This window comes from Dama dama, chromosome 5 (genome assembly GCF_033118175.1).
Source record: "Dama dama isolate Ldn47 chromosome 5, ASM3311817v1, whole genome shotgun sequence".
Lineage (NCBI taxonomy): Eukaryota > Metazoa > Chordata > Mammalia > Artiodactyla > Cervidae > Dama > Dama dama.
Window position 1 is genome coordinate 106,020,182 of NC_083685.1, and position 27,127 is coordinate 106,047,308.

At 44.2% G+C, this 27,127-nt stretch overlaps 1 long non-coding RNA gene across 1 annotated transcript; it reads right to left on the reverse strand.

Moving 5' to 3' along the window:
* Positions 1-2,255: 2,255 nt before the first annotated feature.
* On the reverse strand, positions 2,256-27,106 carry LOC133057336 (uncharacterized). The gene is made up of 3 exons (XR_009693003.1): positions 27,045-27,106; positions 26,062-26,217; positions 2,256-5,541 (listed from the first exon to the last, which is right to left on the reverse strand). It is a non-coding gene; the product is annotated as an uncharacterized LOC133057336 (long non-coding RNA).
* Between the last annotated feature and the right edge of the window lie 21 nt (positions 27,107-27,127).

Below are 27,127 nucleotides of genomic sequence, written 5' to 3' on the forward strand. Positions count from 1 at the left end.
CAAGGACCCGAGGACAAGGGCTTCACCTGCGATGATGCTATGTCATTCTTGTGGCAGAAGCAGAGAAGCACAGCAGGACCAGAGCTGTGTGGTCTTGTCCTCTATGGAAGCTGAGGTTGGGCTGAGACCCCCAAGAACATGGCCATACATCTGGGTCGGTAATGCCTTCTTCCTGCTACATCAGTAGATTTTGGACGGGGAAGCAGTGATTGCAGCCTCTGAGGATTTAATGAATGCCACCTCAACATACCCCTCCTTGGGCTCTTCACAGATACTGTTCCCTCTATCTGAACCCTCTTTCAGGCACATTTTCACATGTACCGTACACCCAGATGTACATACACAGAGCCTGCACCTAATAAACGACTACTCCCTCCATTAATTCTTACTTAAAATGTCATTTCCCCAGGGCTTAACATAGCATCTGGCTAATGGCAGGTCTGACCTGCTTTCCCTTGATGTGGGTTGGGTGTTAATACTGTTTTGACCCACTAGAGGAGTGGTGAGAATTGTGAGGAAAATGGTAGGGCATGAATGCCAGGCCCAGGACATGCCTGACGCCCCCCTCAGCCACCATATACCTGACCCCACCCATGTGCTTAGCTTCTGTAGCCAGTTTCTATCAGTGTCATCAGCTCCTGTTCCTCCTAGTCTGAATTCCTCAGATTTGGGCCCTTGCTCAGTCACCTGCTCTTACAAAACTCTGGAATTTTGGTGCATTAAATGACAGAAAAATCCCTGAAGAGAGACTAACTGATTTGACCACATTAAACTGTAAAACTTCTGAAGGTTAAAGAAACAATAGGCAAAGTGAAAGGCAGTCACAACCTGGGAGGAATGTCTGCCACTAGTATAAGGCATAAAAGATAACAGAGATATAAAAGTTCAGCCAATATTTACCGAGGGCTGACCATTTTCTGGGCACTGGGGATAGAGGAGCGCTTGGTCAGTGGCCTGCGTGTGCACTGTGCCTTGTGAGTGTGATGGTAAATGGGCCTGGATGGAAGGCGGGTCAGAGGGAACCACATCTGGGGAGGATACCGGGTGGGACAAAGCTTGGCACACAGGAGGAGCTGGGAGAGCGATTGTGTGGCTAGACCACAGACAGCAAGGGGACAAGGCGAGGAGGGGGATGTCCATAGGGCCAGACCACCTGGGCCTTGTAGACCTCTCCATATTTAATTTTTTTATCCTTTGTTCTAAGAGCCACAGGAAACTATGGATGGATTTTAAGTAGGGGCCGCAAGGTTGGATTTGCCTTTTCCAAGCTCACTCCAGCTGGTAGATGAAGGAATGGTTGAGAAAGGGGTAAAGATAGATGTGGGGACAACTGACAGGACACATGGCTATCGTATGAGGTCAGGAGAGAGACAGTGAAGGCTTAGAGTGGGAGCGGATTCAGGCTATAGGTGACTGTGTCTGTCTGCAGCTGGACATCAATGCCCTGGAAGCCCGAGAGCCAGCATCACCCCTCCAAGCCACTCCAAGACTCTGGCCCTCAGAGACACTCTGACATAATTAATATTTGTTGTTTGCAACTGTTAAGTTTGGGGGTAATTTTTAATGCAACAATGGATAACTAATACACCAATAACTGTTGTTTCACTCCATTTTTTCATTTTGCAAATAATCCTTGAGCAGGCACTCTTTCAAAAGAGAAATCATACTAAAGAATCTGACTCAAAACGCAAACATAGTATTTAGAATACAATCTGATTTTTGTAAAAATGTGTATGTGTGTACATGGTAGATGTTTAGAACGATATTTATACACCACAATGTTTATTTCTTTCCACCTTAAATTTTCCTATATTATCTGAATTTCATTTACATGAATATGTAAAAACATACTCCTAGGGAAAAACAATGTGATTTCTATTTTGGGATATAAAAGCATCTTAATATTCCCTCGTAAGAGAGTTGTAAGGCAGTGTGTTCAAAGTCATGCTCTGACATACATGCCAATTGGCTGTAGGATCTGTTAAAATGCTAAGCTTGATTCAGTAGGTTTCTGTTGGTGCCTGAGATCCTACATTTTTCTAACAAGCTCCAGGTGATAACAGAGGCAGCTGGCCCACGGACTATATACTCTGAGAAGCCAGACTCTAAAGTAACCCTGGTTGTAGAGTTCAGGGCTCAGGGTTCAAATCCTGACTCGGCCCCAATTTGTAGTTCAGCCTTGGGAAAGACACACATCTGGCCTGGTCTTCATTTTCTCTTTTGAGGAAGCAGGTGGATTTGATCTGTCATTGTTAGAACTTCCTCTCTTCACCCTGAGCCCTCTCTGGGTGATGAAACTGGCCTAGAGACTAACTTTTCAAGCGACATCATACCCCTCTTCATGTGAGATGCACTGCTGGTGTCTTAGGCACACCATCATGAAGGGTCCCTAATGTTGCCATCTCTGAGTGTCTGTCCCTTCATGTCCCTGCAGTCCCTCTTTCTTCCAGGTGATGGCAGCAGAGGACAAGGAGTCCCAGAGGGCAGCGGCCGGCAACTGAGGGAGTCAAGTGGGCATTTGCCCTCGTCCTCTCGGTTACAAGGAGAACTGTGCCAGTTCTAATTCACGTGTTTTATTTGTTTAGGGTTAGGCTCCAGCTTTTTTTTTTTTCCGCAGGAAGATATCAAGTATTATTCTAAGTGGAAGAATTCAGGATTAAAAATAGAAGCCCTGCCGAGATCTTACCTGGCACCTGATCTGCATGTCGTTGAGGACCTGCAGAGGAGGGTGTGGACACGTGCTGAGCTGGCCTGAATGCCAGGCTGGGGCTGGGGGCAGGGGTTTATTTTTGCATTCTGGCCTCATAATTGGGGGGGTTATCACCTCATTTTACATATGTGGAAGCAGATTCAGTGACGTCAGGATGGGGACCACTGCCCCTCAGCTTATTAAGTGGCAGAACTGAGACCCTTCTCATAAAACCCTATGTGTCCCTTGCGCGTGCATGCTAAGTCGCTTCAGTTGTGTCCAACTCTTTGCGACCCCATGGACCATAGCCCACCAGGCTCCTCTGTCCATGGCATTCTCCAGGCAAGAATACTAGAGTAGGTTGCCATGCCCTCCTCCAGGGGATTTTCCCGATCCAGGGATCGAACCCACATCTCTTATGTCTCCCGCACCGGCAGGGGGATTCTTTACTACTAGTGCCACCTGGGAAACCCATGCGTCTCTTGGGTGACACAATTTTCATTTTCTGGCCCATTTTCATTTTCTTTCCCCATTTACAGAGAGAAGGGTTTGTTTGTTTCCTTGAGGTTAAATCCATCAAAATGTAGTAAAGTGAACTGGGATGACAACGGGCCATGTTGCTGGGACAGCTGGCCCAGACCTTATGTCACAGATGATGCGTGTGCTAAACCGCATCAAAGGTGAAGGTAGTAGCAAAACTTTGAATTCACTGAGATTGAGAAACTAGTTCAGTCTTGCTTTCCTCTCTCTCTCTTTTTTTTTTTTTTGGCCTTTTTGTGCAGCATACGAGATCTTAGCTTCCCAGCCAGGGATCAAACTTGTGCTTCTTGCATTGGGAATGCAGAGTTCAAACCTCTGGACTGCCAGGGAATTCCAGAGTCCTTTTATTTTCTGATGATTCCCTCCACGAAGCCACCCTGGCCTAGTCAATGTTCCTCCAACACTCCAGACCTGCCCCTACCTCGGGGCTTTGGCACCTCTTGTTCCCTCTCTTTAGGTATTTCCTTGATATCAGTAAAGTTCACTTAATTGCCTCCTTCAAGTCTTTGCTCAAATAACTCTTCAAGCAGCCACCCTGGCCTCCCAAGTTACAGCCGTATCCACTCTGCCCCCCCACACCCTTCCCCCTCACCTTGTCTTTTTTCCACAGCACGCATCACTCTCTAGCACGCTATGTAATTAATTATGCATCATGCTATTTATTTATATGCCTACTACTCTGCTATTTTTGTTATATGTCTTTGGAATTCTCTAGGCCAGAATACTGGAGTGGGTAGCCTTTCCCTTCTCCAGGGGATCTTTCCAACCCAGGGATTGAACCCAGGTCTCCCACACTGCAGGCAGATTCTTTATCAGCTGAGCCACAAGGGAAGCCCTATATGTTGAGTAATAATTTTCAGTTGAACGTTGAATGAGTTACCCTGATAGCTACATGTCAAACACATGCTGACCTATGAAGGAACTGTTACCCAATGGACGGGTAACTAATATGTGAAATTCATACATGGACATACAGGTGACATAAGAGAGGCGTGTGACCCACCATGTCTGGCATGAGACCAAAACATGACAGAACCTTGAAGGGAATGTGTAATGAACAAACAGACACATGTCAGCCAAGTGACAAGATGTCAAAGACATACAGTGGGACTGTGACGGCACAGGCTGAGCGAACTGAAGGACTGGTTAACAGAGCGGGTGGTCCAGGTACATGGAAGGAGAGGCTTGTCACAGCCGCATAGAAATACCACTGCCTGGAACTCTCAGGCCTTCTTCCTTACAATGCGGAGGTCTCTTTGCATAAACGGATGCTTGTTGAAAGCAAACAATTTTTGCTTTCCCTACAGAAAGCAGAATTTCTTCCAGAAATATCCTTGTGCCTGGACTCTCCCCAGAGTTCAGAGATATTTTTTGTGTTTTTTTTTGTCCTGAGCCCCTTTGGCAATCTGGTGAATTCTATGAACCCCCTTCTCAGAATAATGCACAAATGCACCGTACATGTAGGACATAAAAGACATTGGAACAAAGGACATAAATTGTATTAAAATGCAATAACTAAAATTGTGATAAAATAATACATATACTTTTCAGTAAAAATACTAAATAATGGTAGTCTAATAATGATTCCAATCTTAAAGTCTTCTGAGTATAAATGATATTTCAAGATATTGCAATGACTGTAAGGTGATATACAATATCTGATTCTATGTGACAAATCCATAGGTACTGCTCGTTACCATGGCTTGCTACCTACGTTCATAATAAAGGAAATGCCAAATTTCAGTTAGAGGTTTGTGAAAATCAAGATGTAATCCTTTTCCCATTTCGGTTCACAGGCTTCCTGAATTCTGTCCAGGAAACTACTGGGGGTCCACAGACCTCACGTTTCAAACCTGCCTTCCAGTCACATTACAGAACTGAACAGCCTATCCTGGCTACAGAAATTCAGCTTTAAGACTCTTTTCCATAAAGGACGTAAAATGTAAAAAAAAAATTTAGTGAAGAACAACAGCTGAGCATCAGAGCTTGATCTTGGTTGACCTGGAAGGAGTGAGGAAGAGAAGATCTCTATCACCAGCCAGGTGATTTTCCACCTGCTCATGGGTTGTATGCACACTGCTCACTGCAGGAGGCCAGAGCCAAGGGGGGTGTCCTACCCTTCATGGCTGGGATTGGAAGGGCCCCCAGTAGAAGACAGAGCTAGAGTGACTCCATGAGCCTTGTGGGTCTACCCCAGGGATCCTGGTGGAGCAGGCACCAAATAAGAGTTGAAAAGGAGGAGAAGGCCCAATGAGGAATGTAATCATAATCAGTAGCCAGCATGCAGGTTGTGTCCAGGGCATCTGAGGAACCTGGTGGAAACAGATAGATCACTGTCACTGAAGAGTTCTGAAAGACTGCTAGGAACCCTTGAAATCCAACCCTTCAGATTCTCACAGCTTATTCTTGGGATTCCAAAGGCTCCCCAGAGCGTTCTTCTGTGACTGAGACTCTGACTACCCTTGGAGTTCTGAGTCTTCCCAGACAAAGGAGAGTAAAGGAATGGATCAATTTCCATTTTAGATATGAGGGGTAGATACACGGAAAATAGATTTGATGATAGTACACTCTGGATTTTCTAGGGTAGCTCTTATCTCAAAGATTCTGTTCCATTATCAGAATACATGTCCCAGTTTGGGGTTTGGGAAGTAAAGTAACCATACACAGGGATCAGGTTGACATTTTGGAGGCAGGGGACATTTTTTTGCTATTTAGAAACTTTTGCTAAAAGTTCAGGGTTTCTGAACTGCATCTGGTGGTCCAGAATCAGGCAGAGTTGACTTTATAGAAATGAATAGTACTCTTTGAGTTAGAAAAGCACCTTGATGAACATGTTTGTTCATGGAAGACAAGACCTCCAAGGAATGGAATGTCTTAGATAAATGGAGTTAAAATTATTTTCAGAGGGGCTGCAGGTTGGAGTTTGGGAACACAAGGAGAGGAAGAGAAGCCCAGCCTCAGGCAGGGCCCAGGGAAATAGCAGGTGTGGTGTTCCTGAGGTGGGAGGGCTACAGGATTGAGGTCAGGATGATTAGCACACATCTTGTACATGAGTGAAATGTGACCCCCTGGGCAGGTTCTGCAGAAGATGGGGCTGGGACCTGCCTAGAAATTGCCTTTTGTCCTGGGAAGCCACTGATGTACCATGTAACTGTGGGAGACTCAGAGGGTACCAGAGGACAATGTGAAGAGCCAGCTCATTAGAAAAGACCCTGATGCTGGGAAAGATTGAAGGCAAGAGGAGAAGGGGACGACAGAAGATGAGATGGTTGGATAGTATCACCGACTCAGTGGATATGAGTTTGAGCAGATTCTAGGAGAAGGTGAAGGACAGTGAAGCCTGGCATGCTGCAGTCCATGGGGTCACAAAGAGTCAGACACGACCAAGAGACTGAACAACAACAAGTAACTCTAAGGGGTTCTCAACAAACAGCTTGTTCCCTGTAGCCCCTTCCTCCTGGATAATTGCTACTTCTTCACTGTGTGACTGACTCATGGATTATAAAACCTGCTTTCAGTGTAGCAGGTCACTGGGTTCTAATTAACACTGTGATTCAAGAGCCATGTTCTTGCTTGGCTACAGACACCATCTTGCTACATATTTCAATCCAGGCTCTTGAGTCATCTCTTTAGCAATGACCATTCTGTTACCCACATAAATCACATGGCCCAGGAGAACCCCAAACTCCCACAGACCTGCCAAAGCCCATTACCCTTCTCTGTTATCCCAAACCTCCAGGGAAATCCACATACACACAACTTTGTCAGAGGTGCTTGGGATGTGGGAAGCAGGAATGAGGGCTGTGACTAGCGTGGGGTGAGAGAACAAGAAGGACTGTAGGACCTAAAGGAGCTGGCAAGGGGTTGTGCAACTCAACAGAAAGGGCATCTGAGCCTCCCCTTTCAAACCATCCCATTTTATATTAAAGGTAAGTGTGCCTTCAAAAGACTGGAAGGCTTGGTGAACTCATGGGTGGCCAATACTTGGGTGGGTATCTGATCTCCCTTTAGCCTTGGCTAGGAGGAGATCTACTAGCTCTATTAGGCTGAATCTGAATCCTGCATGAGTGTTCTGCAAGAGGTGAAGACTCCCTTTTACCCTGTCTTCCTTGTGTGAGAATTCAGCACAAATAGTGTAGTGTTCCTTTAGCTTTCACCTGTAACTAATCTGATTTTGTTCTTCTCATTCTCAATTTCCTGTGCCAACCCGCAGGTCCCAGGTCTCCAGTTATGTTTTGATGGTCTATGTTTATCTTTTCCTCTTTGTTTTGTGGATAGGAAGAGGTTTGGATATATTTCCCTCCAACTGAGGCCACTGGGAATCTCCCCTGGGTATTGGAAATGCCACATGGCACCACAATTGCAGCTGCTGTGTAGACACACGTGGGAACTACAATCGGAAGACTTGAAGTTTAATTCCAGCCTAGCCACTCACTAACCTCATAGACTTAGGGAAGTCATAGTTTTTTGTTTTTTTTTTTCCAGAATCTGTTTCTTCATCTGTAAAGTGAGGGAGTTGGGTCTAGCAGGCTACTCTGGGCTCTCTGGGTTGCACGTGACAATAAACCAACTCATACTAGCTTGAACAAAATGTGAGAGATATTGGTTGCCAAAGAAGGTAGAGTAGACAGGCAACAGGAAGGCAGCTGGACCTCGGGAACAAACGGTGTCAGGCATCTGATGGCCCTCAGTACTTTGTCTCTTGTCTCCATTTCCCTCTGAGTATTGACCTCTTTTTCACTCAACCAGGTTTTGTAACAGTGAAGAATATGCCTGATTCCATATTGGATCTATTCCTTTGGCCCTAACCTTTGTGCTATGTTGCCTGTGCTTACTCATGCCTGTGCTTACTCATGCTGGCTGCGCACCCTTGTAAACGAATGTTGCCTATAGCCTGAAATACGCATGATAGCCTATTCTCAAGGCTTTGACCTTTAAAGGCATAACACTTTCCCATTCATATAGAGATTAAAAAATCGCAGACAGAAAATAACAACTGTCTTGTTGGTGGTTTATAGGAACAATTGTGATCAGACCTATGTAAACAGCTGCAAGAAAAAAGGATTCGGGCACGTAGAAGTCTGCAACCTGCTCCCCTTTAAGTATAAAAAAGAAGGCTGAATTCTATCTTGGGTAAGAAGGTTCTTTGGGATACTAGTCTACCACCTTCTTGGTCTGCTGGCTTTCCTAATAAAGTCGGGATTCCTTGCTGCAACAACCCATCTCTCAATTTATTGACCTGTCTTGTGATAACTGGTATGAGCTTGAGCTTGGTAAACAGTTTCTTCACATAGTGACTAACATGGGTCCCAGCGGCTCTGGGTTCTCCATCTAACAGCTTTCTTAACTCAGCAATCTAGAGATTATAGACAGACTCTCTGGGTCCAAATCCAAAATTCTCATGGAAGGGCTCTCACGGGCCTAAACTGGATCAGTGCCCACCCCGAACCAGTCAACTGTGGCCAAGGAGGCAGACCACTGTGTGAAAAGTGGCTGCTCCCCAGTCCCACAGTCATTATGGGAAGAGCAGTCTTCTTAGAGACAGGTCCAAGAAAATCTAGGGGACTGAGTATATGGGGGAAATGTGTAGTATAACAAGCCTGGAGTTTAATTGTCGATCAAAGTTCTGCTGTTGCCCTGTCAAAATACAAAACAGTCTTCTTGAGCTTCTAATCAAAGTTCTTAACATCCTTTGTTCTGAAAAAATGTTGGCCGGAAACTAAAGCAAGTTTTGAATAAATTACTGCCCAAATCTCAGCTAACACAATTGAACATTTTCAAGTGGATATTATTAATATATAATCCTGCTGATAGGACTCTAGGAAGACGATGGAGTAGGAGACAATAGGAAGGTATCTCCTCACTTAGACAATAATTGCACTGGCAGAATCCGTCTGATGTAACTGTTTTGGAACTCTGGGATCTATTAATGGCTTGGTGCTTCCAAGGGAAGGCTCAGACAGTAAACTGCAGTTAATTTCAGGCAGTTTCACCCATTAGCACAGTAGCAGGTGCCTATCTCCCGTCCTCAGCCAGGTGGCAGGCAGCTGTGTCCATGTTCCTGGAGCAGTGTGCAAATAGCTTGCAGGAACCAGAGTGGGCCAAAAGGGCCCTGTCTACCACAAACCAGGAATTTGCGCTTTAACTGCTGATTTCTGCTTCTGACCTTAGAGGTTATCAGGCAAGGCCAGCTATTGTTGTTGCTCTCCTTCCTCCCCTCCTGGTAACCCAAAATCTATCAAAACTAAATCTTTTCTTTTTTCTTTTTCAAAACTAAATCTTGAAGAAACAGAACATCTGAATAGATGTATAACTTGTAAGGGGGTTGAATCAGTAATCAAAAAATCTTCCAACAAAGAAAGCTACAGTCCTGGTGGCTTCACTGGTGAATTCTACCAAATACTTCAAGAAAACCATTACCAATCCTTCTCAAAATTTTCCAAAAAACTGGAGAAAAGGGAAAACTTTCTGTGCTTAAATGACTAGCCTATGAAGCCAGAATTACTTGTTACCAAAGCCAGACCAAAATGCCTACAAGAAAACTATAGACTAATATACTTTTATGGACACTGATGCAAAAATTCTCAACAAAATACTAGCAAACCTAACTGAGTGGTATATTAAGTAAGTTAATACATTTTGATCAAGTGGAATTTATTCCTGAAAGCAAGGATACTTCACATATGCAAATTGATCAAAGTAATATACTACACTTGTTGAATGAAAGGAAAAAACAATCATCTTTATTGATACAGAAAAAGAATTTGACAAAAGTCAACACCGTTTCACCATAAAAATACTCATCAAACAAGAGAAGGTAACCACTTCAACATAATGAAAAGCTATATATTAAAAACCCACAGGGAGCATCATATTCAATAGTATAATACTAAAAGCTTCTCCTCTAAGATCAGGAGCAAGGCAAGGATTGTCTACTTTTGTCCCTTCTATGCAACATGGTATTGGAAGTTCTAACCAGAGCAATTACCCAAGAAAAAGAAATAAAAATCACCTGAACTGGAAAGGAAGAATTAAAATCATCTCTGTCCACAAATGACATGATGTTATATGATTTTTGTCTGTTTCTAAATCATGTCCAACTCTTTGCAACCCCATGGAATGCAGCACGCCAGGCTTCCTTGTCCTTCACTATCTCCCAGAGTTTGCTCAAACTCATGTCCATGGAGTGGTGATGCCATCCAACCATATCATCCTCTGTCTCTCCCTTCTTCTCCTGCCTTCAATCTTTCCCAGCATCAGAGTAATTTCTAATGAGTTGGCTCTTCACTTAAATGAGTTGGTGGCCAAAGTATTGGAGCTTCAGCTTCACCACCAGTCCTTTCACTGAATATTCAGGGTTGATTTCCTTTAGGATTAATTGGTTTGATCTCCTTGCTGTCCAGGGACTTTAAAGAGTCTTCTCCAGCACCACAGTTCAAAAGCACCAATTCTTTGGCCCTCAGACTTTATGGTCCAATTCTCACAGCCGTACATGAATACTAGAAAAACCACAGCTTTGACTATATGTACCATATTTGGCAAGGTGATGTCTCTGCTTTCTTTTTAATATGCTGTCTAGATTTGTCATAGTTTTTCTTCCAAGGAGCAAGCATTTTTTAATTTCATGGCTACAGTCACTGTCCGCAGTGATTTTGTAGCCCAAGAAATTAAAATCTGCTATTGTTTCCACTTTTTCCCCATCTATTTGCCATGAAGTGATGTGACTGGATGCCATGATTTTAGTTTTTTTTAATGTTGAGTTTTAAGCCATCTTTTTCACCCTCTTCTTTCACCTTCATCAAGAGGCTCTTTAGTTCCTGTTGGCTTTCTGCCATTAGGGTGGCGTCATCTGCATATCTGAGGTTATTGATATTTCTCCCAGCAATCTCCATTCCAGCTTGAGCTTCATCCGCCCTGGCATTTCGCATGATGTACTCTGCATAGACGTTAACTAAGCAGAATGACAATATATGGCCTTGACGTACTCCTTTCCCGATTTTGAACCAGTTCGTTTTTTGATGTCTGGTTCTAATTGCTGCTTCTTAACCTGCATACAGGTTTCTCAGGAGGCAGGTAAGGTGGTCTGGTATTTCCATCTCTTTAAGAATTTTCCACAGTTTGTTGTGATTCACACAGTCAAAGGCTTTAGCGTAGTCAATGAAGCAGAAGTAGATGTTTTTCTGGAATTTACTTGCTTTTTCTATGATCCAACAGATGTTGGCAATTTGATCTCTGGTTCTTCTGCCTTTGCTAAATCTAGCTTGTTCATCTGGAAGTTCTTGGTTCACGTACTGTTGAAGCCTAGCTTGAAGAATCTTGAGCATTACCTTGCTAGCATGTTTAATGAGTGCAACTCTACAGCAATTGGAACATTCTTTGGCATTGCCTTTCTTTTGGATTGGAATGAAAATATACATTTTTCAGTCTTGTGGCAATTGCTGAGTTTTCCAAATTTCCTGATTTGATTTATATGCAGAGAACCCCAAATATTCCACCAAAAAATGTTAAAATTAATAATGAATTTGTTGTTGAAAACAGTGAAAGTCGTCCAGTCACCAGGCTCCTCTGTCCATGGAATTCTCCATGCAAGCAATACTTTGGCCACCTCATGCGAAGAGTTGACTCATTGAAAAAGACCCTGATGCTGGGAGGGATTAGGGGCAGGAGGAGAAGGGGACGACAGAGGATGAGATGGCTGGATGGCATCACCGACTCAATGGACCTGAGTTTGAGTAAACTCCTGGAGTTGGTGATGGACAGGGAGGCCTGGCGTGCTGCAATTCAGGGGGTCGCAAAGAGTCAGACACAACTGAGCGACTGAACTGAACTGAACTGAACCATTCCCTTCTCCAGGGGATCTTCTTGACCCAGGGCTCAAACCCAGGTCTCCTGCACTGCAGGTGAATTCCTTACTGTCTGAGCCACCAGGGAAGGCCCATCCGAGTTTGGAGCAGAGAAAGGTATTGTAAGAGCCAAGCAAGGAGAATGGGGTAGCTCCTGCTCAAAAGACCCAAATTCCCTGATGGTTTTGGGGGAAGAGTCTTTATAGGCAAAATTTAGGGAGAGGTCTGCAGGGTGTGTGACCTTCCTCTGATTGGCTGGTGGTGAGGTAACAGAGCGGTGTTCCAGAAATCTTCCTTCTGTTTCCAGCCAGTCTGGGGTCCATGTGCTTATGCTCTAAACTTATCATCCCCACCAGGGTGGGGGCCTCAGGTCCTATAGAAGAGCTCAGAGATATGTATCAGATTGTTATGTATATTTCTTGACAGGAAACTGGGACCCTGACACATTGTTGCACTATTGATTCTTTTTGCATTTCCTCATTCCTCTAATTAGTAAGTTTGGACATGCCATTTAGAACTCCAAAGGAACTCAGGGAAGGTCTAGAAGATTGAAATCCTCTTCCCCAAAACAAGAAATGGTGTGTGTTGGGGTCTCCAGGGGCAGACAGAAAGGATTTTGTACCTGGGAGGGCACCATAGAGTCCTGCTTGGTTTCAAATTCAAAGTAGCAAAGTAGCAGGATAAAAGTCAGCACACAAAAATAAGCTGCATTTCTATATACCAACAATGAAAAAACTGAAAAGGAAATCATAAAAATAATCCCATTTACAATAATATCAAAAAGATTAAAATACTTAGGAATTAACCAAAGAGGTGAAAGAGATGTATAATGAAAACTACAAAACATTGCTGACAGAAATTAAATAAATGGAAACACATCTCATGAAAATTTAATAAAATTAAGATGTCAGTCCTACCCAGAGCAAGCTATAGATTCAATGTGAACCCTTTCAAAATCCCAAAGATGTTTTTTCAGAAAAGAAAAACCCATCCTAAGATTTACATGGAGTCTCAAGAAACTTCAAATAACCAAAACGATCTTGAAAAACAAAAGTGGAGGACTTGCACTTCCTGGTTTCAGAACCTACTACAAAGCTACAGAAATCAAAGCAGTGTGACACTGGCATAAAAACAGATATACGGAATAGACTAGAGAGTCCAGAAATATACCCTCCCATATATGATCAAATGATTTTTGACAAGGGAATTCAGGCCCTTCAATGAAGGAAAGGGCAATCTTTTAATAAATGGTGCTGAGAAAACTGGATATTTACATACCAAACAGTGAAGTTTGACCCTTACCTAACATCATGTACAAAAATAAACTCAAAATGGATCAAAGATCTAAATGTAAGACCTAAAAATATAAAAAAACCATAGGAAGAAACCTTTAAATGTTAGATATGGTAATGATTTCTTGGATATAACACCAAAGATACAGATAACTAAAGAAAAAATAGGCACACTGTGCAGGGAGCCGTTATGGGGGGTCCCGCCCGTGACAAGGTCATGAAGAAAATACCGGGCAGGCAAGGCCGTCCGGGACCCCATCCATGACGAGGTCACAAGGAAAAAACCTGACAGGCAAGGCCGTCTAGGATAAGGGACCCTCCAGGTTGGCCTCGGCCTCTACCCCACCCTGTATCCTCCCCCCTTTTTCTGCTGTTGTTCTTGTTTGCCCTGTTGCAGATTCTTGTGTTGCCTGCCGAGAGCTCTCATGCTCCTCTTTCACTGAATGAGGACCAACTTAAAACCCTAATTAATAAATCTTCTGGACGCTGGTACCCTATGAAGGGGCCAGAGATGAAGGAAATGCTTCCATTCAAACATTTTGCTGGCATTCTGGCTTGTTTGATAAATGTGTGCTCTCATTGCACAAAATGCTCTTGATTGTTCTAAACATCCTAAACACAGTACGCTAACAAAAGAAACTATTAAGCATAGGCCCCTTCGCGGGGTGAGAAAAGCTCCACAAATATGATAGCCACAAATGTGCCTAATAGAAAATACTTTAGATAGAGATTAGCTGGCGACTTCTTGCAGGTAGTTAACTTTTAGACTAAGAGCCTGTTTTGTGCCATATCTACTGTTTCTGCAGTCCTTCGCATTTCTGTTCTGTAAAAATGTAATCCTATCTAGTTCCCATAGAGATGACGCTTATTAGAAAGAAAATAGATTAATTATAAGAAAAACAGGGTCGGCTACTGAAGTTGCTTAAGTCACACCAGGTGCAAGCCATAAAATATTAGCAGGCCTGAAGGCCAAATGATAAAAAAGACTCTTGTGAACCAAAAAGTATGTGGGTGACATCCAGTTTCTGTTGAAGGTCAAGTTGCTGTAATGTTTTGAGATGCCCTGTGTGTAAACAATATGCACTTCCCCCAGAGATGTTGTTAAGGGTATAAAGGGGCCGTGCAAAAATAAACTTCAGACTTAGCCCCGAGCTTTGTCTCACTCTCTCTCATTCGCCGACGCCGTTCATCCTGAGGGTTCCCCTGGATCCTGCTGGGGCTGGACCCCGGCAACACTGGACTTCATGAAACAAAAATTTTGTGCATCAAAAGACAACAGCAATAGAGTAATAAGGCAACCCACTGAATGGGAGAAAATATTTTAAAATCATGTGATAAGGGATTAATATTCAGAATATATATTATGGAACTCCTAAAGGTGAACAACAAAAAAGCAAAAAGCTTTCTTTTAAAATGAGCAAAGGACTTAAATACATCTTTCTCCAAAGAAGATGTACAAATAAACAGTAAACGTGTGAAAAGATGCTCTGCATCACTCATCATTAAGAAAATGGAAATCAAAACTCCAGAGAAGTATTAGCTTACTCCCATTACAACAGCTACTATCAAAAAATCAGAAAGTAAGAGTTGGTGAGGATATATGCTTGGTCACTCAGTCGCGTTCAGCGCTTTGCAACCCTTTGGACTATAGCCCTCCAGGCTTCTCTGTCCATGGGATTTTCAGGCAAGAATACTGGAGTGGCTTGTCATTGCCTTCTCCAGGTGAGGATACGGAGACATTGAAACTCTAGTGCACTGTTGGTAGAAATGTTAAATGGTGCAGCTTCTGTGGAAAACAGTACAGCAGTTCCTTAAAAAACTAAAAATAGCATTGCCATATGATTCAGCAATTCCACTTGTGAGTATATACCCAAAAGAATTGAAAGTAATGTCTCGAAGAGACCATGTGTACACCCATATTCATAGCAGCATTATTCATGATAGCTAAGATGTGGAAGCAATTCATGTGTCTATAAACAGATGAATGGATAAACAAAATATGGTATGTACAGATGATGGAATATTACCCACCTTAAAATGGAAAGAAAATCTGACATATGCTACAACATGGACGAAACTTGAGGATGTTATGTTAAGTGACATAAGCCAGATCCAAAAGACAAATATTACAGATTCCACTTATATGAGGTACTTAAAAGAGTCAAAATCATAGCAACAGAAAGTGAAATAGTGGTTGCCAGGGGCTAGGGGGAAGGGAGAGAGAGTGGAGAGTTATTTTTTAATGACAGTTTCATAAGATGAAAGGAGTTCTGGAGATGGGTGGTGGCGATGGTTCCACAAAATCATGAATGAATTTGATACTACTGAACTGTTCACTTAAAAATGGTTAGGATGGTAAATTTTATGTTATGTTTCATTTTACCACAACAAGAAAAAATTGAAAATAAATTGGAAAAACAAACCAAGACAGCAACAAAAACAACCAACTGCATAAGCAAGCTGGGTAGAATATCAGAGGTGGAAAACTAAGATTTACTTAGAAAATTCCCTGGTGGTCCAGTGGTTAGGACTCTAGGACTTGATGCTTTCACTGCCCTGGCCCATGTTTTAATTCAGAAGTCAGTAAATTAAGTTTTATGAGCCAAATCCGGCCAGTTGAGTTTTTGTAAATAAATTTTGAAAGTGAGAGTCACTCAGTTGTGTCCCGCTCTTTGCGATCCCATGGACTATATAGGTCATGGAATGCTCTACGCCAGAATACTGGAGTGGGTAGTCTTTTCCTTCTCCAGGGCATCTTCCCGACCCAGGGATCAAACCCACCAGGTCTCCCGCATTGCAGGCGGATTCTTTACCAGCTGAGCTACAAGAGAAGACCAAGAAAACTGGAGTGGGTAGCCTATCCCTTCTCCAGTGGATCTTCCCAACCCAGAAATCAAACCAGGGTCTTCTGCATTGCAGGTGGATTCTTTACCAACTGAGCTATCAGGGAAACCCAAATAAAGTTCATGTCTTGTAAATAAAGTTTATGTCAGCATGTATATTACATATGTGTGTGTGCGTGCTAAGTCGCTTCAGTCATGTCCACCTCTTTGTGACCCCATGGCCTGTAGCCCGTCAGGATCCTCTGTCCATGGGATTCTCTAGGCAAGAATACTGGAGTGGGTTGCCATGACCTCCTCCAGGTGATCTTCCTGACCCAGGGATCAAACCCATATCTCTTATGTCTCCTGCATTGGCAATCGAGTTCTTTACCACTAGTGCCACCTGGGAAGCCCGTGTGTGTGTGTGTGTGTGTGTGTGTGTGTAATATACTTCTGTCCCAAGGAGGTATAGCTAGATGAGTAAGACATCCAACTAATGTCTTCCTCTAGACTTTGTGTCTCTATGTGAGCAAGAGCCACACACTTGGCTTAAAGTCACGGTCCGGTATGAAGGAGGGAAAAGATTTATCCAACTTTGCATTTGTCACTGCAATAGGGCATCTACAAATTACCCCCTTCTACACCCAAACTGGGGCTTCCCAGTGGTGCTAGTGATAAAGAATCTGCCTGTCAATGCAGAAGACACAGGAGACGTCGGTTCGATCCCCTGGTCCAGAAGATCCCCTGGAAGAGGAAATGAAAACCTACTCCAGTACTCTTGTCTGGGAAATCCTATGGATAGAGGAGCCTGGTGTGCTATAATCCATGGGGTCTCAGAATCAGACATGACTTAGAGACTGAACGACAACAATAACACCCAAATTATTGCTGTTTAAATAAACTGCAAACTGTAAAAAGCAATAAACTGTGCTTTGTATTGGGCTCTGGATGCATAAACTGAAGCTGAGTTTGATCAGGTAAACTTTAACAATGTAAAAAACTCTTGAACCTGGAGGCAGGAAACTTGTTTTGTAAAGTCTTTCTGTTTTGAAATCATAGATTCATAGGAAACTGCTAAGATATACAAAGAGGTCCCAAGTTCCTTTTGCCCAGTTTCCTCCAATGATTGCTTCTTACGTAATGCCCGGTGTTTACTATCTTACATACAGTATCAAAATCAGGAAACTGACATTGGTACAATGTGTGTGTATAATTCTGTGTCATTTCATCACTTGGGTAGATTTGTGCAACCCACCACTGCAGTCAAGATACAGAATTTTTCTATCGCCACAAAGGTCCCCTCCTGCTCCTCCTTTGTAATCATACGCATTCCCTCCCTCACATCACCTCTGATTCCTGGTCCTCAATAATGTGTTCTTCATCTCTTGAAGAGACTGAGTTGTAAATTCAGCTTCTGACCCTGCCAGTTGTGTGACCTTGGATAGGTCACTTTTCTTTGATCATTACGTAAGACAAGGTTAGATTAATCAGCAGTTCTCTCAAACTTCCACAGTGTTTATGAAAACAAGTGTTTATGGTGAAACAAACTAGGGACAGTCTGCTTGAATGGAAGGTGGCTTCTTTGCTGTCAATTCTCAGCCCCTTAAAATGCTAAGATGAATCATGAATTGTATAAAGTGAGATGTATATGCAGCATTTTCCAAATTTATTTCAGCACAGAATGCCACTCTCTCCTTTTAAAAATACCTTCTAGAACTAGTTTTTTTTTTAGGGATTGTACTTTGAGGTATGCTGTTTCAGAGGTCTCTGAGGTGCTTTCCAGGTGAGAATGTCTGGGCTATGACTTCTGTCAAAGTGTTAGTCGCTCAGTCATGTCCGACTCTTTCTCTGTGGGATTGGAATGAAATCTGACATTTTCCAGTGGCCATTGCTGAATTTTCCAAATTTGCTGATTTGATGTTCTATGTAGAAAACCCCCCAAATTCCACCAAAAAATGTTAAAACTAATAAATTTGCTGTTGAAAAAAGTGAAAGTCGCTCATCAGGCTCCTCTGTCCTTGGAATTCTCCAGGAACACTGGAATGGGCAGCCATGCCCTCCTCCAGGGGATCTTCCCTGACCCAGGGACTGAACTGGGATCTCCTGCATTGTAGGCAGATTCCTTACCGTCTGAGCCACCAGGACTTCCTGTAGGGGGTTGAATTGTGCCCCTGCCAAAGGTATCTCCACTGAGAAGCTCAGAATGTGACCTCATGTAGAATAAAGGCCTTTGAGAGGTAATTCAGGTGAGGATTTTGAGATGAGATCCTGCTGGATTAGGGTGAACTGTAAATTCCAGTGAAAAGTATCCTATAAGAGACAGGGAAGAACACACACCGACACAGAAGGAGAAGCCGTGTGAAGACAAGGGTAAAGATCGCAGGTCAGCTGTAAGCTCAGGACTGCCAAGGATTGCCTGCAGCCCCCAGAAGCCACAGAGGGGCATGGATTCTCCCTCGGAGCCTCCAGAAGAAACTAACCCTGCTAAAACCTTGATTTCAGACTTTTGGCTTCCAGAACTGTAAGAGAATTAATCTTCATTGTTTGAAGTCATCCAGGTTGTAGTTATTTGTTCTGACAGCCCTAAGAAATGCAGACAAGCTTTGTTAAGAATTTTGGGCATACTGAGAACTCCCTTGTGGTCCAGTGACAATCCTCTTTTCAATGCAGGGAACTTGGGTTCGATCCCTAGTCAGGGAAATAAGATCCCACCTGCCTCAGGGCAACTAAGCCCACGTGCTTTGGAGCCCCCGCACCACAACTAGAAAGGAGCTCAAGTGCCTCAGTTAAGACTGTATACAGCCAAAATAATAATAATAATAAATTAAATAAATACATATTTTTAAAAAAAAGGATCTTGGAGATATTGAAGCCAAGAGGGGTCTCCTTTAAGTGTCTTGAGCCACCAAGCTCCTTCCCTACTCAGGGCCCTTACACATGCTGGCCCCTCTCCCATGAGCACTCTTTTCCCTGTTCTCTCATGTCAGTCTACCTGGCTTTCCTCTGGCAGTAGCTCAATGTTGCCTCCTTGGAGGGACCATGCCTGACCTCCCTGTCTAAAGCAGCTGCCACCCGTCTTCTTTAACACCACGTGTGTACTTTTTCTTCCCAGCACTGAGCCCATTGGGTAATCACAGGTTCACCTGTCGGGTTGTTAGATTAGCCTCTGTTTTGCATGAGGGCAGAAATGGTGTCTTGTTTGTAGGCCCTTTACCCAGGCCCCGGGACCAGGCCTGACACATGAGCGGTGCTCACTGTGTATCGAAAAAAGAAAGGGAAGAAGGGAGAGAGAGAAAGAACACCGCAACTCCCCATGGCGTGAGACCCTGGGACCACAGAGATGGCACTGGCAGGCATTTGCAGGACTGAGGTGGTTCCTCTCCTGGATGTTTCTCCTGCAGGACCTTTTGGGCATTTCTTCCAAGGTGGCTGCCTGTTGCAGGTAAGTCTGCCCCTTTCCCAGGCACTGTTTTAGACTCTGGATGGGACCGTGAACATAGCAGGTCCCTGTCCTGAGGAGCTTCAGCCCAGAGAGGGGAAACAGACTGGAAACACAGAAGCACACAAATAAGCCAATTCCCAGTACAGGGCCAAACCATGAAGAAAATAAAACTGACTAGTGTAAAAGAGAGGGCCTGAGAGGTGGGGGCTACTATCTGTAGGTGGTCAGGGGGTGCTTCTTTAAGGAAGTAACGGTTGAGCTGGAACTAGAATGAGGAAAGTTGGTGGCCTTGTGATGTTCTGGAGAGAAGTAAGTACAGAGGGAGGGGTTCCCAGCAGGAAACCACCACAGGCCCTGAGCCAGGTTGATTTGGGACAGTTGAGGCTCAGAGAGAAAGTCACCAGCGCTGGAATACTGTGAGCAAGGAGGAGACCAGAGGAGCCACATCCTGCAGTCCACAGCCAGGGCCTGGAGTCTATTCCGTGTACAATTCATGCAATCCTCAGAGGCCTTTAGGCAGGGGAGTAACTTATTTATCCTTATTTATGCTTTAGAAAAATCTGGCTACAGTAAACAGGTTGCATTGCAGAGGGTGAGATGGAGATCAGTTAGGATGTCAGTAGGACTGTCTAGGTTAGACTTGGTTGGTGACCTTGCCTAGGGCTGCAGTGGAGAAAGGGAGAGAAGGGGCATGGATCTCTTCTGCAGGCAGGATGAGGGGGTAAAGGAAAGAGAGAAATTAGGGTAATTCAACCTTCTAAGATGGCGGGGTAGAAGGATGTGCGCTCACCTTCTCCTTCGAGAACACCAAAATCAGCAGCAACTAGCTGCTAAATAACCATCAACAGGAGAAGGTTGGATCCCACCAAAAAAGAAGATATCCCACATCAAAGGGCAAATGAGAAGCCCCAAAAAGACAGCAAGAAGGGTGAAATTGCATTTAGAATCAAACCTCATACATACCAGAGATGCTTGGGGAGTTCAGACAAAACCTTGTGCATACCAGGCCCCAGGGAAAGGAGCGGTGACACCCACAGAGACTGAGCCAGACCTGCCTTTGAGCGGTTGAGTGTCTCCTGCGGGGGCACGGGTCAGCAGTGGCCTCCTGCAGGGACAGGGGACCTGGCTGCAGCAGACCTGGGGGGCACAGTGTGTGACATAAGTCCTCTGGGAGGAGGTCGCCATGAGCTCCACCACAGAGCTGCCAAGCAGATGACCCACAAACTGAAGAACAATTATACCAAAGAGGTTCTTGGACTGTTGCAAAAATTCTAGGGCCCACAACAGATTTCCCAACCTGGGGATCCAGAAAAGGGACTGAGAACCCCCAGGGAATTTGAAGGCCAGTGGGATTTGATTATAAAACTTCCGAAGTACTGGGGGAAAAGATTGTTGGAGGGCACAACAAAACCTTGTACACAAGACCCAGGAGAAAGGAGCAGTGACCCCACAAGAGACTGAGCCAGACTCGCCTGTGAGGGTCCAGGAGTCGCCGGCACAGGCATGGATTGACAGTGGCCTGCCAGGGGGTCAGAGGCACATAATACAACAGTCCTGGGAGGTGTGGCATGTTGGCATGAGTCCTTTTGAAGGAGGTGGCCATTACTGCCATTACCCCTACCATAGTTTGGCCTTAGGCCAAACTACAGGGAGGGAACACAGTCCCACCCATCAGCAGAATATTGGCTTAAAGATTCACTGAGTATGGCCCCACCCACCAAAGCAAGACCCATTTTTCCACATAGCCAGTCCCTCCCATCAGGAACCGTCCACAAGCCTCTTATTCTCAACCATCAGAGGGCAGACAGAATGAAACCACAATCACAGAAAACTATCCAAACTGATCACTTGGATCAGTCTTGTCTAACTCAATGAAACTATGAGCCATGCTGTGTAGGGCCACCCAAGACAGATGGGTCATTGTGGAGAGTTCTGACAAAACGTGGTCCACTGGAGAAGGGAATGGCAAACCACATAAGTATTCTTGCCTGGAGAACCCCATGAACAGTATGAAAAGGTAAAAAGATATGACACTGAAAGATGAGCCCCCCCAGGTCGGTAGGTGCTAAATATGCTACTGCAGAAGAGCAGAGAAATAGCTCCAGAAGAAATGAAGAGGCCATGCCAAAGTGAAACAACGCCCAGTTGTGGATGTGTCTGGTGGTGAAAGTAAAGTCTGATGCTGTAAGAACAATACTGCATAGGAACCTGGAATGTTAGGTCCTTGAATCAAGGTAAATTGGAAGTGGTCAAACAGGAGATGGCAAATGAACACTGACATTTTAGATGACCGTTATATCTACTATTGTGGGCGAGAATCACTTAGAAGAAATGCAGTAGCCCTGATAGTCAACAAAATAGTCTGAAATATAGTATTTGGTTGCAATCTCAAAAACAACAGAATGATCTCTGTTTCCAAGGCAAACCATTCAATATCACGGTAATTCAAGTCTATGCCCCAACCACTAAGGCCAAAGAAGCTGAAGTTGAATGGTTCTATGAAGACCTACAAGACCTTCTAGAACTAATACCAAAAAAAGATATCCTTTTCATCATAGGGGACTGGAATGCAAAAGTAGGAATTCAAGAGATAACTGGAATAACAGGCAAGTTTGGCCTTGGAGTACAAAACGAAGCAGGGCAAAGGCTAACAGAGTTTTGCCAAGAGGACAAACACCCTCTTCCAACAACACGAGACAACTCAACACGTGAACATCACCAGATGGCCAACACTGAAATCAGATTGATTATATCCTTTGCAACCGAAGATGGAGAAGCTCTATACAGTCAGCAAAAACAAGACCAGGAGATGTCTGTGGCTCAAATCATGAACTCCTTATTGCAAAATTCAGACTTAAATTGAAGAAAGTAGGGAAAACCACTAGGCCATTGAGGTATGACCTAAATCAAATACCTTACAATTATACAGTGGAAGTGACAAATAGACTCAAGGGATTAGATTTGATAGACAGAGTGCCTGAAGAACTATGGACAGAGGTTTGTAACATTGTACAGGAGGTGGTGATCAAAACCATCCCCAAGAAAAAGAAATGCAAAAAGGCAAAATGACTGTCTGAGGAGGCCTTACAAAAGCTGAGAAAAGAAGAGAAGCTAAAGGCAAAGAAGAAAAGGAAAGATAAACCCATCTGAACGCAGAGTTCCAAAGAACAGCAAGGAGAGATAAGAAAGTCTTTCTCAGTGATCAATGCAAAGAAATAGAGGAAAACAATAGAATGGGAAAGACTAGCAATCTCTTCAAGAAAATTAGAGATACCAAGGGAATATTTCATGCAAAGATGGGCACAATAAAGGAGAGAAATGATATGGACCTAACAGAAGCAGAAGAGATTAAGAGAGGTGGCAAGAATACACAGAAGAACTATACAAAAAAGATCTTAATGACTGGATAACTACAATGATGTGATCACTCACATACAGCCAGACACCTAGAGTGCGAAGTCAAGTGGGCCTTAAGAAGCATCACTACGAACAAAGCTAGTAAAGGTGATGGAATTCCAGCTGAGCTATTTCAAATCCTAAAAGATTGTGTGTAAGATGCTGTGTAAGTGCTGCACTAATATGCCAGCAAATTTGGAAAACTCAGCAGTGGCCACAGGACTGGAAAAGGTCAGTTGCATTCCAATGCCAAAGAATGTTCCAACTACCACACAATTGCACTTATTTCACATGCTAGCAACGTAATTCTCAAAATTCTCCAAGCTAGGCTTCAACAGTACGTGAAGCAAGAACTTCCAGATATTCAAACTGAATTTAGAAAAGGCAAAAGAACCAGAGATCAAATTGCCAACATCCATTGGATCGTAGAAAAAGCAAGAGAATTCCAGAAAAACATCTACTTTTGCTTCATTGACGACACAACTTTTGACTGTGGATCCCAACAAACTGTGGAAAATTCTTAAAGAGATGGGAATACCAGACCATCTTACCTGCCTCCTGAGAAACCTGTATGCAAGTCAAGAGGCAACAGTTAGAACCAGACATGGAACAACAGACTGGTTCAAATTGGAAAAGGAGTGTGTCAAGGCTGTATATTGTCACCCTGCTTATTTAACTTATATGCAGAGTCAGGCAAAATGCCAAGCTGGATGTAGTACAAGCTGGAATCAAGATTGTGGAGGAAAATATCAATAACCTCAGATATGCAGATGACACTACCTTTATGGCAGAAAGTGAAGAGGAACTAAAGAGCCTCTTGATGAAGGTGAAAGAAGAGAGTGAAAACGCTGGCTTAAAACCCAACATTCAAAAAACTAAGATCATGGCATCTGGTCCCATCACTTCATGGCAAATAGATGGGGAAAAATGGAAACAGTGATAGACTTTATTTTCTTGGGCTCCAAAACCACTGCAGATGGTGACTGCAGCCATGAAATTAAAAGACACTTGCTCCTTGGAGGAAAAGTTATGACCAACCTAGACAGCACATTAAAAAGCAGAGACATTACTTTGCTGACTAAATTCCATATAGTTAAAGCTATGGTTTTCCAGCAATCATGTATGGATGTGAGAATTGAACCACAAAGAAGGCTGAGCACTGAAGAATTGATGTTTTTGAACTGTGGCGTTGGAGAACACAAACACCCGATGCTGGGAAAGATTAAAGGCAGGATGAGGAAAGATTGAAGGCTGATGAAGGGGACAACAGAGGATGAGATGATTGGATGGCATCACCGACTCAATGGACATGAGTTTGAGCAAGCTGTAGGAGATGGTGAAGGGCAGGGAAGCCTGGCGTGCTGCAGTCTATGGGGTCACAAAGAGTTGGACACCACTGAGTGACTGAACAACAAGGATAATTCAGTTCTTGGGTTGAACACCAGGCTGGTGGGTAGTACCACCCCACCTTTTTATGATGGGATAATTGGGAAGGACTGGATTTGGGGTGGGGTGGAGGGAAGTTAGAACCTAGTTTGGACTATGACATGCATTCAAGTGGAGATGCTGTTGTTGTTGTTTAGTCACTAGTTGTCTGACTCTTTGTAACCCCATGGACGGCAGCACGCCAGGCTTCCCTGTCCTTCACCATCTCCTGGAGTTTGCTCAAACTCACGTCCATTGAGTCAGTGATGCCATCCAACCATCTCCTCCTCTGTCATCCCTTTCCCCTCCTGCCTTTAATCCTCCCCAGTATCAGGGTCTTTTCTAACGAGTCAACTCTTCACATCAGGTGGCCAAAGTATTGGAGTTTTAGCTTCAGACTCAGTCCTTCCAATGGATATTCAGAGTTGATTTCCTTTAGGATTGACTGGTTTGATCTCCTTGCTCTCCAAGGCACTTTCAAGAGCCTTCTCCAGCAGCACAGTTCAGAAGATCAATTCTTCGGTGCTCAGACTTCCCTAAGAGAGTGGAGATGTTAGGTAGTTAAATGTATCAATCTAGATCTCAGAGGAGAAATCTCAGTCAGAGATCAAGATTTGTAATTCGTCAGACAACAGATGAAGACTATGAAGCCACAGCAATGGCTGAGACGCATAATAAGAGAGAGTGAAGGTGAAGACAAGAGGCCCAAAGACAGAACCTTGAGCCAACTGCCATTCAGAGTTGGTGGAGGAGAAGGAAAGTGAAGGAGCAGAGGTGAACAGGATGAAAACCAAGGAAGGTGGCATCAGAGAAATCCAGAGAAAAAGCTTCTTCAAGGAGGAGGTGGCCAAATGTGTCAAACGCCCAGAGACTGAGTAACTGAGGCTCAAGAATTGACCTTTGACTCTGGCAAGATGTAGGTGATACAGACAAGAGCCATTCGGGTAATGACGGGGACAAAGGGCTGGTTGAAGCAAGAGAAACTGAGAACAAGAGGGATGAGAGGATCATGGGAGGGTTTCTCTAAGAAGGGTCATAGGACACAGTGATGAACAGGTGATCATGATAAAGGTCCAATAATGAGGGAGAAACAGCTGACCCAGGAGTAACTATGAGAGCAACGTCCTGAGACGCTCTGAGGAGGGTGGAATCAGCTGGAGGTGTGGAATGCAGTTTCCACTGTAATCAAAGGTGGTGGTGGGAGCAGGGACAGAATTGGGTGGTTCTTGTGTGATTGCATCCATTTATTTTCCTCTGAAGTCTGTGGTGCCATCACCACCTGAAACCGAGGTTGCAAGCCTGGGAGATTAGAGTAGAATTAGTTATCTCAAGAGGAAGTAAAGCTTCTATGGTACTGAGGTTTGTAGTTTTGATTTTGAAGTGAGTCCAATCACACAGGTATACTGGTTCTTGAGCACAACTGGATCCAGTCAGGATTTGGGATTTTTCCAGGTGAGTACAGTGGATACAGAAAAGGACAAAGGAGGGATCCAGGACTCCAGGCTGGGTAAGGGCAGTGAGGATGTAGCTGATGGCGCTGCAAGGGGCTAAGCCTGATGGCTCAGAGATCTCAGGGGGCTCAGAGATTTGCTGTTGTGGGGTAATACAGTACCTGAGCTGGAGGAATAGGAGGATCAGGAGGTGGGAGGTTGAAGTTACCAGGAATGACAAGATCAGGTGTGCCCATTTGAAGCTGTGGCCGAGGCGTGGTTGGAATCAAGGAGGGCCTCTGAAAACTCTCTTGTGATTCAGCTGGTAAAGAATCCATCTGCAATGCAGGAGACCTGGGTTCGATCCCTGGGTTGGGAAGATCCCCTGGCGAAGGGAAAGGCTACCCACTCCACTATTCTGGCCTGGAGAATTCCATGGACTAGACAAGTCCATGGGATCTCAAAGAGTCAGACAGGATCGCAAAGAGTCAGACATGACCGAGCGACTTTCATGTTCTGATATCTTTTAGCTTCTCAGCCCCTCCCAACCTGGGAGTCAGAGGGCAACCTCCTACCAGGAGGGAAGGGGTACATCTCTTTATTGTGCAAACCAAGGCTGAGGCTTGGAGATGCTGGATGCTGAAGCTAAAATGTCAGAAGCTGGAGTGCTGACTCTGAGTGCTAGGCTGAGGGAGGATTCTTGGTGTCAGCCCTCCTCTTAGCTTCCACAGCAGCCGAGCCCCTGGCTCCGCGCCCCCCCGCCCCCCCGCCAACTCTCACCTGCTCCCTGCCTCACAGCCTTTCCTACATTCCTCAGTCCTCTGGGGAATCTCTGCTCACAGAAAAGCAAGTCCACAGCCACAAGTAGCACCTTCTTGGAGCTAACCAGGCTGCACCCAGCACTGAAAAATGTTTGTGGCAGACTTTCATGTTTGCTTGCTCACTCACTCATTCACTTAGTTAATCATTCATTCACATACTACACCTTTCGGTTATTTTTCATTAGGTTTGAGCTGCTAAACTCAACCACTGTGAAACTGCTCATCCCCCCAACCCACCAGCCAGACGTCCAACATATACCACGTGCCCATCACAGTCCTGCATAGGTGTGACAAACAGGCATCATATGTCCTCACGTCTGACAAGTCCCATGTCCATCACTCACCTATTCCCTGGGTCCCATTCATGTCGTGTGTGTGCTGTGTCTGAATCCTTTGAGCCTCTTCCTCATAGCAGGGTTAATAATAC